Source organism: Ambystoma mexicanum, chromosome 5p (assembly GCF_040938575.1).
Source record: "Ambystoma mexicanum isolate Mex_15411 chromosome 5p, UKY_AmexF1_1, whole genome shotgun sequence".
Lineage (NCBI taxonomy): Eukaryota > Metazoa > Chordata > Amphibia > Caudata > Ambystomatidae > Ambystoma > Ambystoma mexicanum.
The window spans coordinates 1,304,323,944-1,304,336,478 of NC_090930.1; positions in this window are offsets into that span (position 1 = coordinate 1,304,323,944).

Sequence of the window (12,535 nt, forward strand, 5' to 3'; positions counted from 1 at the left end):
TTGTTGTTGTGTTTGTGCCTGTGTCACCTGCTGTTGTGGTGACTGTTGGTAACACTGTTGTCCCCCATATTAATTTTGCAGCCCCTCCTCCCCCCATCCTGCTTGTGCTGGTCGTGCCCTGCACGTGCGTGATACATGTCCTGTACACCCACACGTCCAACACGTTGGTGGTTCCCGTGCTTGCCATGCGTATCTCCCAGTGTTGTCTAAGTACCCCTGATGTCCATAAGTTTTGTATCCCCGGAACCATCCCCCTTGCTGTGGTGCTGCTGGTCCATGCCCTTGTCCTCTCCCTACTCCTCCTCTTCCCCTAAAGTTGTAGTTTTGTCCATTTCCCATCTGTGAGGACCTAACCCCCACCTGAGGAGCATAGTATTGTGGTGTTGTGTATGGTGGCGGTGGTGGCATTAGTTGTGTAGTAATTTGTGTGAGTTGCATTTGTGCTACTGTGTGCTGTTGTGTCGTCTCCGATTGTTGTGTTACTTGTGTACTGTTTGTTGTGGGTCCTGTTACTAGTGCACCTTACATTGCATATCTTGACAGCTTTTTCTGCAGCAATTTTGCTTCCTCTGCCTTCCTATCCTCCTCCTTTTTTTTCATCTTCTCCTGCCACAGCCTGCAATGGTGCACTATTGTTAACTGTATTTCTGGCCATCGCTTTGCTTCCATTCCCACTATTTTCTTTAGCTGTCTTTGTACTGGTTCTGGGAGGCCCTGTATCAGTATGTGGTAGAAAATTGCTAGCGTTTTGTCCCAGGGTTCCCACATTTCCAAGCTCCATTTCTCTTGGATGTAACTGACAGGATCTTCATTTTCACACATTTTGTGTGATGTTATTGCTCCTATGTCTGATGTGTCTGGGTATTGTATTCTCAGTGCCTGCCACAATGCATGCCTGCAATTTACAAATGCCGCTCCGTCTTGTGATGAATCATTAATAGTCACCCCTGGGAATCCTGCCCTTCTCCAAATGTCGTCAGCTGCATCACCCAATATGGAAATTAACAACCCCTTCACATCGCCCACTGCTAGTTTCAATCCAGCAGTTTGTTTTTCCATTTCATATATCCATTTGTCTCTCCCTGTGTGCATTTCTGTTGTGTTATGTGTGCATATTCAGTATCCTCTTCCACGTCGGATAGTTCTTCAATAAAGTCAGTGATATGTTGTGTAGCTCTACTGTCTCCTCTGATTGCATGTCCCCTTCGCTTACCTACTTGGTCCTTGTTGTATGGTGTTGTCAGGTCCTCCACTCTATGCCCTGGAAGGTCCCTCAGTCTGTTAACATATGGTGTGTGTTGTTCTGGGTGTGGTGTTACTGGTCGCTGTGCCCGTCCTCCCTGTTTGCTGTTACTTACCCTTCCTACCTCCCCTTCTTCCTGCGTCTTGCACGTCCATGGCGATCCGCAGCCCGTGTGCATTATTTATAGTTTACTCAGCCCCTCCCCGCTTCCGTCGCTGTGCCCTGCGCACGATCCTTCCTCTTCCTCACTGCAGAATCCATCCGAAAATGTTAATCTTGTGGTTATGTTTTTTCCCTTTATTGTTACTGTATCTAAGTCTATGTCATCGTACTCACCTGTCAGTCCCGCGTTTCCCTGTGCTGGAGCTGCTGGTGCTCCTTCTGTGTTTTTTGCAGGTGTTCTACTCCTGTGTGCTGTTCCTGGTCCTCTTATTTCTGTATTCCCCTGATTGTTTCCCGTGCTCTTTACCTCCTCTCTTGGCCTGCAAAGTTCGTTCATTATAGCGTCACTTACCTCTTTGAGCACCCTGACATCTCTATCCTTTTCATACCATGCTCCATCCCCTTTTTCTAATAAGCTCTCTAGTATCATCCCTTCCTCATACTTACGTGCACTTTCTGCAATTATTTTCCTCTTCCATAGCGTCATCTCCCTATCGTTTTCCTCTCGCTCCTCTTCTTTCCTCCTGAGCTCCTGCTGCACCATGCGTGCTACCCTGTCTGCAATCCCCTTTAGGCCGTCTTCCTCCTTTTTCCTCTTCTCTATCTCTTGTTGTGCTACCCTCACTTTATCCCTCTTGCTCCCTGTCCTTTTCCCCTGCTTCTCGTGCACCTCCTGCTCCAGTTGCCTGATCAGCACGCTCCGTGCCTCCCTCAACTCTGCCAGCCTTTCCTCCAACACTGCTTTCTCAGCCCTTGTCATCCTTCCATTTTCATGTTTACCTACCTCGCTCCTTCCGTGCGCTTCTCCCTCCTCTTGTCCTATCTTTAACTGTCTCCTCCTCTTCCTCGTCTAATTTTCCCCTCAGTTTCAGCAACACTTGTGCAGCGACCCATTCATCTGGTCCTATGTTTGCGAAGGCCCTGTGTGCCGTTTGTTCACTCCCCATGTTCACCTGTGTTTGTTGTGCGCTCGTGGCGCTTCCTGCGCCCTACCCCCTTTGGTAACTCTCTGTTGGTGCATACGGCGGCAGGCTGAATGTGGGGTTTGAATATCCTTCTGCAGCCATCAGTGGCGAGCGTGCTGCCTCTCTAAGTTCTGTAACTGGGTACAACCCTTCCGGTTCTTTCTTTATCTCCTTATTTATGGGTACCTCACCCTATCCTTCCTTTTTAACCTCGGCTACCAGGAATGACCTTTCCGCGTCCTCCTCGCTTCCCTCCGTGCTGGGGGACGCTGGAGGTGTGCTACACCCGCCCTCTTCTTTAATTTCTTCCTCCTTCACCCCCTGCACTGTTAACATCCCTGTTACCCCTGGTATGCATCCCTGGAACAATTTCCAGAGATTGAGTACTTCAAGGTGGCTCGCTAGTTTCTTTCCCTTGTAAGTGTATGAAGGTATGCTAGCAATGAATGCTGTGTGTACATGTCAAAGCTGCCATTGGGCAGCCACGGTATTCGTATTTTGTTGTCCGTCCCTTGTGTCCACTCAATACTGTACTTTACTAATGTGTCTCTGTGCGGTGGTAGTGTAGCACATATGTGTTGAAGTGGTGTTGTTAGAGGGTTCCTATACCCTTGCCCCATTCCCTGATACAAAGACATTTTCAATGCCCCTACGTCCTCAGTACCACTGTTACCTGGCCCCGTAAAATGGGGTCTTTTCGACTCTCCGCTGCAAGGGAAGTAATTATGTTACAACACTGATATGCTGTATGCCACTGCTATTTCCTACTCTTATTGTCCCTTCCCTTATGTTTCTCTTCCCCACTGCTAGGACCCCCTACGGTCTGTGGCACGCAAGGCCCACTACAGCTTCGTGTCCTGAGCAGCGTTCTGTAGTGCCGCCCCCTTTCACGTGCCGCCGCTACTCGGCTCACCTTCAATCGTAATTTCAGCTCCTCCCTCCATCCCTCTTCGTTCCACCACCAGCACTTCCCTATCTCGTTTTCACTCTCTCACGCGGTCCACCGCCTCCCAATCAATCCCTTTGTCGAAGCAGGCTGTCCTTCTCCGTGTGCGGCAGCCTCTCCCCTTCTCTTTACCCCTCGCCGTATGCCCCCTTTCCGCCCGCTGTTCAAATAACACAGCGCAGTCCTATGCAACTCTATGGGTGACGTCACCAATTCTAAGACGGTTGGGTACGAAGGTACGTACAACACAATATAGGAGATGACATGCGCGCTACTTTTAAAATGTTATTCCCCACAATCCCCACAGCTGTGTTCCCACTACACCTGGAGTGGAGAATTCGTTAATCACTTCATTATTATAACAGGCTGCACACGGTGCGTCGTCTCAGTTGTGATACGCTCCCGCACCGGGAAACTTAACCAGCCCACTATCTTCCGTACTGAGAAACAATGAAGTCACCTCAGCCAGGGATACGTCATCTATTCACCGAGCTACAACGCTCAACCAATAGGGATTCCCATCTACTCATCGATCAAAAACACCAATTTGTAGGAATACCACACCCCCTTTTACACAGGTGTCCATGATAAAAACCAATCAGCGCGATTCTCCAGTCACATGTGGGTGCCTTAAGCCCCACCTCTCTTATTCTGCGATACTATACAGGGCGGCCCTCGTGCCTTACCCCGTTGTGTTTCACACCTCAACCGTCGCTCAAATGACAAAAATCTTTACACACACTGTAAAGCCACTCGCCACCCTCGTTACAATTCCTCCCACCACCCACACAACTTTGCATTGCTGATTGCGTGTGCCATACTCACATCGACTTTCGCCTGCCGGTGCCGTTCGGCTGCCGGTGTCCCCTCCCAAACTTTGCCTGCCGCCTCCCCTCTTCTGGACCACGTCTGGATACTCGCCAACCACGGGCAGGCTACTTTTCAAGTCGGCTCCCGACGGCCACTCTCCAGATTGCGCAGTCTGGTCGTCTCGTAGTTTCGCGATGGTCCTGTAGTCCTCCAAAGGGGGCAATGGCGGAGGGGGCAGCTATGCCGGCCACCTAAATGCAGGCCATGCTTCCCTTTTGCCTCGCCCTCGCTATGCCTCAGCAGTGCCTCCAACTTGTCGGGGTGATCTCCCAGAGGGTTGGCAGGGCCGTCCGCGGACCTCCGGGGTTAGGGAGGCCCCAACTCCTCCCACGGCCCCCAATGAGTATGAGACACTCGCAAGAGCAAGGCGTTACTGCTGTTTATTAGACAAAACGGCAGGGATAGGATCTGGGATCACCAGTCACCCAGGAACGCATCTCCCCAAAGTGAGCTTGCAGGCCCTTTTTCTTGATGCGTGATGCCTCATTGTGCGTCACCTGGGGAAACTTCCCCCAAAACCTAACGTCACTTCGGGTTGGCTACCCGAGTAATAGGGTCAGTATAGGAACATATAGATGGGTTAGTGGTTGTGCAGAATGGGTCAGGTGGTACCCTTGGGTCGTCCCTAGAAATGGCTACACTAAAAATGTTACATGAGAGAGGGCAGTGATTGGCTTAGTTGTGATGCCGTCAGTAGTTAGCCCCTTTGTGCCCTGATTGGTTCATCCGCGAGCCCCCAAGCCTGGGACCATCGTTGTTCCCAGCTCATGGTGTACCTGGTGCTAGAAACTATGTATGACTGTGTGTCGGAGATGGACAATGGACAGGTCTGTCATTTGCCGGTGGAGCGCAGCTTTCTCACCGCTGTTAGTGTCCAATGTGTCACTTCATTGTTGCAGTTTGTGTCCCAAACGTGAGACCCCAGAGTTTCACTGGTCTTTGAGACTTGGCGTCGCATCAGGTCGGCTTGGCTATGTGTGGTAAGACTGTAGCTGAAGCAGAATTATGAGCATTTGATTTGTATTTCGGCTCTGAGGAGTGATTGGTTGTAGAAGGTGTAACCTTGGCTCGGGGCGCATGGCATGTAAGTTGCAACTTCGTGTCCTAGGCTGTGGGGCTCTTGCTGGGATTCTGCTCTACACGATCAGCACCTTGCAGCCCCGTTCTGAGCGGCCCTGGGCCTGTGGTTTCTGAGTCTTGCGGCCTACTCTGGTCTGGTTCATGGGTGGCGGTATATGGTTCACAACACGGGGGTCGCATTGCAACATGGGTCCTTATATATGAGCGTTGGATATCATCGTGGTTATAATAACGATGAAGTGTTTGCAAGCATGTACATAAGTTCTTCTTGCGTCTTGCATTTCTGCGGTGCGGTAGCTTGGCCTATGTGAAAAATAACAATGATGCATCAGTGTATGTGAGCAGTCCGCTACGTCATGGCATTGAGTGTGTTCTTCGTGTATAGTTGGTGTGGGTCTGACCGCATGCATGCTGGCACGCATGTTACCGTCTGTTGTTTATGTCGTCATGGCATCTCTAACGATGGTTGCTTTCATTGTTACTGTGTTAGTCGAGCTGATCCATATGGTACATGTCAGCTTCGCCAGAGGTTCCAGCGATGGGTTCGATTGACAGGCATTTCCCCGGGCCATGTGGGGCGTGGCCACGATAGATGTTGATGTCTGGAGCATCTGTGAGCGGGTCGAATTCCTCTTGTGGTGTGTACTTAGGCCACAATGATGTAGGCCATGGTCTGGCTGAGAATCGGGGGAAGGGGGCGTCCCATTTTCCCTCTTCAGTCACTTTTAATCATTTTTACCCAAAAGGTGAGGCTCACTTCCACCATTACCTCTCCCATATTTGTTTGCTCTTCAGACAGATCGTCATCGGTGACGTCAGTCAATCGATATCCTTCTTCAATGGTGATTACTGCGCCCCATTGTCGGCCTTCATCGTCATAACCATCAATCAAGACCACTCTCCCTCGCATTGCAGCTGTGTGTATCATCAAGGCAAATACTTGTCCCTTTTTCTCATGCATCGGTATTCTGGGTCTGAATAAGAACTCATCAGGGGTTCTCATGATTTTGTCTGCAAGGCCTGGCAATCCTGCCATAAGCACACGCATACCCTATGCGAACATTTCTGGCTCTAATGGTATGGCCCTCATGGCTATGTGTCCTGAGTATTCCCTAATGATTTTGCATACATTCGAGTAGTGCATTCCTGGAGTGGAACATACTATGCCCTCCACCGTGAACAAGATTGTCATGTTAAACTTTGTCATTAAATCTCAACCCAAATTGTTTACTGGGGTCTGTCGAGAATATAATAAAGGTACATTCATTTCACATTCTCCTATGGAGACTGGAAGTGCATTTGTGAAGGGAACATGACTGGTAGCTCCTTTAAAACTGAGTATTTATGGCCTCGCCGGACAAGGAAAACCTGCCTTCACGTATGCATGAGCATGTTGCACCCTTGTCAACTAAGAAGGAATATTATTTATCCCCTAAAAAGAGATCCACCCTAGGTTCCCTGTGAGGGTCTGGTGTCACTGATAGGATAGAACACATCAGGGTTACCAGTGAGCTGTCCTAGTCCATATACACATTTTTTTGGCCCACTGTGTGCTTGTGGATTTCCCCCATGTCCATTGTTATTTCCCATTCCAGGGTTCAGAGTCTGCCCTGTGCTCATCATGTGTGATAATTGCAACAGCGCTTGTTGGGATTGTCCTTGTGGAATATTCCCCATGTTCTGAGGTTGCACGCCTTGTTGCGCTCCTGTCGCTTGTTGTTGCACTGTGTGATTCTGTGCAAAACTCTGCTGTAAAACTGCAGGTGGATTCATCATGCCTGCTCCTGTCCCTTGGCCATTATGCATCATGCCTTGGTTTCTGCATGTGCGTGCCAATTGTCCTGTCATTCCACACAGCGAACACACTGGCGGTGGTCAGATCATTTGTCCGTTTGACATATCTTGGCTACCATTTTGATTATTTTGGAAACCTCCCTGATTGCTCTGCCATCTTCTTCCCCTGAATCTTCTTCCCCTGGGGTAAAACCCCATATTGCCCTGATTATTCTGCTGTGGATTAGTCACCTGCTGCATGCTTGATTCAGCTGCGCCAGTTATCATGGCTCCCTCAAGAGCATATTTCGAACATTTCTTTTGCACCAATTTCGCTTCCTCACCCTTTTGTGCAGCTTCTTTTTTGCGATTCTTTTCTTGAAGCAGTCTGCAATAATATGCGATGGTCAACTGTATTTCAGCCCAAGGCTTGGCTTCAATTCCCACCAATTTCTTGAGTTGTCTCTGGCAGCCCTTGGCACAATATATGGTAAAACACAGGTATAGATTTTGTCCAAGATTCATGAGTCTCGAGTACCCAAGCTTCTTGAAAATTCTGTATGTAAATTAATGGGACCTCAGACACCTTCATTTTTCGTGTCATTATAGCTCCCATATCGGAAGTATCTGGGTACAGCACTTGTAGCGCTTTCCATACTGCGGCTCCACAATTGTTAAATGGAGCTCTGTCGTGCGCAGTATTAATTGTGGTTACACCAGGGTAGCCTGCTCGTGCCCACACATTGTCTGCTCTCTCACCAAGTATTTCGATTAGCAGACCTTTGATGTCCCCTATGGCTTATGTGTTTCCCCTGTCATTTTTTCTAACTCATGTATCCACTTTCCGGCTCCCGAGGTCAGCATTGGAAGCTTGTTTTTGAAATGTTCTCGATCCATGTGTGGCCTTGGAATATATTGCAGTCTAACTCCACCTTTCTCGAGCAACGGAAATTGGGATTCATAGCCCCCTCTCTCTTCTCTCATTGTTCTTCTGTCTATTGCAGGGGTAATATTCCTGCATCACCATCTTCCTGGCAATGCCCTGAGCCTGTCTAAATAGGGCTGTGAAGATACCCCCCTCTGACCATGAGTTACTTTTTCATGTCAGTCAGACTGCGTGGCTGACTCTGAGGCCCTTGGTGCAGACTCGCTAGTGTCTGACCATCTTATTCCTTTTTCCCTGGGGAGTCGCCTTTCGCTCTGTCTCTCTTCCTCATTTTCCTCACGCTCCTCCCTTTCCTAGTCAGACATTGTCTGTCCCAATTCGTGCAACTTCTTGTATCTTCAATGTTCCTACTGATTTCTAATCTATCCAGGGATAGTTCCCTATTCCCACTACTTCGTGAGACATCCTCAGTGTCGTACAGCTGAGTGCTCTCCAGGTGCTCGTCTTCCCCTTCCCCTTGGGGTGTTTGTTCTAACCCCATTTATTCATATATTCTATCGTTCGTTTCTCCAATGCTTTCATATTTGCCCTAGACGTGCCTGGTACTCAATCGTACGCAGGAAAGAATTCTTCTATATCTTCCCAGTCTACTACTGGATCAGGTTTTTTAACCTCTCTCCCCAGATATTCAAGATCGCATGCTCTCTGTCTCCGCTTACTTTCTATGTTGTCATCAAATTCTCTGCGCTTCCTCACCTCTTCTCTTACTCTTTTTTCTTCCTTTTTCTTTTCATTTCTACGTTCATCTGCCCTTCAAATTTCCTCATCTCTTCGTCTCTTTATTATTTTCTCACATATCCTTTGCTCTTCCTCTAAACTTTGCTGTTTCTGTCTGTCTTGATTATTGGCTGCTCTTGGTTTGCGATCGAGCTATCTCTCTTGCTCTTCGCGATATAGCTATTCTCGCCTTTGTCTGTCTTTCTTTCTTATTCTTTCGTCTCTCAATTCCTTCTCTTTCCCCTTTCTCTGTGCCTCATCTAACCTCTCCTTTTGCTTTGTGTCATCAATGCCCTTGCTATCAAGTTTCAGTAAAATGTGCCCACTCATCCATTCATTTTTTGCGAATGCTATCTCATCAGTTCTGTCTTCATTTACCTTCCATATCTTCCCCTCTCTCTCCTTGTCTAAAGATGCACTTGTCTGTTCCTGATCTCTTCTTTCATCATCGCGTCTCCCCTTGTCCCGTGGGAATGTGGAGGCAATATTCTTATCCTTATCTTTCCCTTGATTTTTGTCGCTGCTTTGCGTAGGTGACTCATATGCCAGGTTGCTGTACCCCGTGGCTGCTTTAAGTTCTCTCAGCAGGTATAATCCCTCGTCCTTACTTTCTTCAACTTTCGTTTCGGATGGGGCAGGTGGCACGGTAGGCTTCTCACCCCCCTCTGTGCATACTTTAAGTAGCCAATCTATTGGTGGCTCCTCTTCCTTTGCCTGTTCATACATTTTCCAAAGCTCCAGAACAGCGAGGCATTTTTCTAGCTTTTTGCCTGTTTAAGTGGCAGGCAAATATGTCGTTATATGTTGCAAGACTGCTTTAGATAAGGACCCACCTTGTGGCCATGGCATAAACATTTTGTGGGCAGTCCCTTTAACCCACTCTGTACTGTATTTCTTCAGTTTGAGTGTGTATTTCGGCAACTGTTTGCATAAGTGTGTCAATGGAGTTATGTCCTCCATGTTCAGATCTGTTCCTTTTCCTCTTATATAACACTTGTCAACACTTTTGTGTGGCTTAAACAGTTCCAACAATATGAGCGAGCACCAAACACTGCAATCTACAATCCAATTTTTTCACAAAATGTCATATCTTCTAATTAACTTGAAAAACATCAATTTGTATGTGATTTTATCTCAGCTGTTAAATCGCGTAACATTTAAATCAGTTTTCTCAAAGAAAATGTTCGATATATGACGTCACAAAAAAAACATGTAAGACAGACGCCTGACAGACTAGAAGAACACCAGTTGGTCACAGTTATCTCTGTCTTCAATCATTACCCCTTCATGGAGTCTAAACGTAACCCTATCACCACGTCTTTAACCGTCGTGGTAGTCTAATTTATCTGGGACTCTGGGTGCACGTTTCTTCTAGCCGCTTGTAATAAAAGCGTAGGAATAAGGCGAATCCTCTCACTTCTTGGGTGTCTTCCTCAGTAACCTCTCACTTCTCGGGTGTCCTCGCCGGTAACCTTTCACTTCTCGGGTCCTCCCCGGTAACCTTTGTTTACTTAATTATTCTCGAGTCATTATCCCCTTTTATATATATACAGTCTTCTCTACTTCTAACTATATTTAGTTTTCCCACTTCCCTCCATTACCTTTTCCCTTTACTTGTTCTAAAGCATGCACATTTGCCAGAACATTTAGTCTTTTTCACTCACCGTTCGCATGGTTCCTCTCTGGACCCTTGGGATTACTGCCTTCGTTACCGCCTTCTTCGGTTTTTTGCCCGCTCAGCTGCCCGTAGGAACGGGAAGGGATGTGTGGGGAACACTGGTCCCTTCAGGCCCTGGTCTGCAGTCTTTCTTATACTACCACTGTCTACGGAGAGCTTCAGGGTCTACTCAGCCGAATGGCAAAGGACTTGTGATATTGCCGAAGACCTAGAGTTACTTTATGTCGACGGTCAATGGGTGTCTTATTCTAATCAATAATTGATAATCAATAAACCATCAATCTCTGATACCAAGTGTACTCCGGAGACCCCCGGCTGGCCCATAGAGCTGAGGTTTGCTCTGAAGTACTTTAAGACGAGATAGCTGCACCCTTGAGATGGATGGGGGTGCAGATTTATTACTCCAACACCAATCAATAAGGACAACTCAGTGGTTTGGCAAAGGGAGTCTGTTTAATGACAAGAACAGAAAATGGGGAGTCATAGAAATCAGCAGTGATGCAATCATCCTTCTCGCTTCAACTCCAATGAACTTCATAGAAGTAGTAACATTTATACTCAAAACTCGTGATTATCGACATGTAACACTCAAAAGTTAACATGCAATTCTATTGGTTAGGAAAAGGTAACTTTAATATAGGTACTATATCTGTATATGGTAACAGAGTGAGGGGATTGGGCAAACACTCTCAGGTGGGCATCTAAGCCCTTCCTTCAAATATGACTACTGTAGACGTTACTAAAAGTACGACGTCCCATTGGTTCTACTAACTATAGGACTCTAGATTATTTTGTCCATTGTGATTGGGTTGGCACCAACCCCATGCATAAATTTCCACTTTGCTTAGCAGCACGCAGAATGGTCAGCCAGGTGCATGGTGCCCCTCAGCTACCCGGCCTTCCTCCAATTAAGGTTACAGTCAATCATCACTTCAGCAACTATGTGTCAATTATTTTACTGTGGTTGGCCTTGAAACTGCATCTTCTGTCTGGAAAAGTTCTGATATCTCTGTCTGGGCAGATGCCAAGCGTAGGTGTGAACCAGTGCTTCATCTCGCTCGGCTGGTCACAGGCTACACACACCGTGAATTTGTCTAGTTTCTCTCAATTTGTGCATTTAATTCTTATTCAGTTTGCCACCTGCCTACGCTTCCTTATCTCAACCTTTCAGAGACAGGATATTCTGTTCTTACGCTTCAATTAGATGTAGCTACTGTTCGTTCCTTCTATTGGTATGACCTTGGCTCTCCTGGCACAAGTTGCATCTGCCGAGTTTGATTCAGCCGTCTCTTCTCGTTTTGCTAGAATATGAATCTTGTCTTGTTTGGCCTCTAGTAACCTGAGTTGATTCTGCTGTTCGTGCAAAGTGGAATCGCACTTATAATACTGTGCTTCGTTTAAGGTAGATTATGTATAATGGCGCTTGCCGAGCTATTCTTCTACTATTCTTCTACTTACCATAGCAAGCAGCACTGTTTTCTTAGCCTTCTTGCGGTTCCAAGTATATGTACAGGTGTAAACTTATTGACTGTATTCATTTTGCTTACAGCTCAACTCTCTTACGTAAGCTCACTATTTGTCTTCTCAGGGTGTTTCGTCTCTTTGTGTCATTCTTGGTTCGTCATTTGTTCTACCTGTGAGTCCATCCGGTCCCTCGTGACATCACCATTCATCTTCCATCTTCCATTAAGACCTTTTTGGTTTCTTCCGGGACGGTACTTAGGCAATCTTCATTTCGACTCATATGCTGGTAGGGTTTTCTTAATGTATACCTTACTGTCCATGGTTTTCTGGGTATTGGTACTTCAATAGGCGTTGTTCTTCTGATAGGTACTGGGCAGAGCCCTACTGCGGCTCTCTGCAGGTTTATTTGCTCATCATACGTCACATATTTTGGTGTGAACGTTCCTGGTACTTCAAAATGGGCGACTGGAGTGCAGGCTTTATTTGGGACCTCCTCTACACTCAGATCAGGATTCTTGCTACTAATTACAGAGGTGATCTACTGCCGAAATCTGGAGGTACATCCCAGCAGTAGCAGTGAGGCCTAATCTTGCAGAGGAGCCAGGAGACTTAGTAGCTGACTTGGAACCCCTTGGAGGAAATAGGAAATCCCTGACTGAACCCATTGGCTGTCCCAGCTCTGATGCTCCCT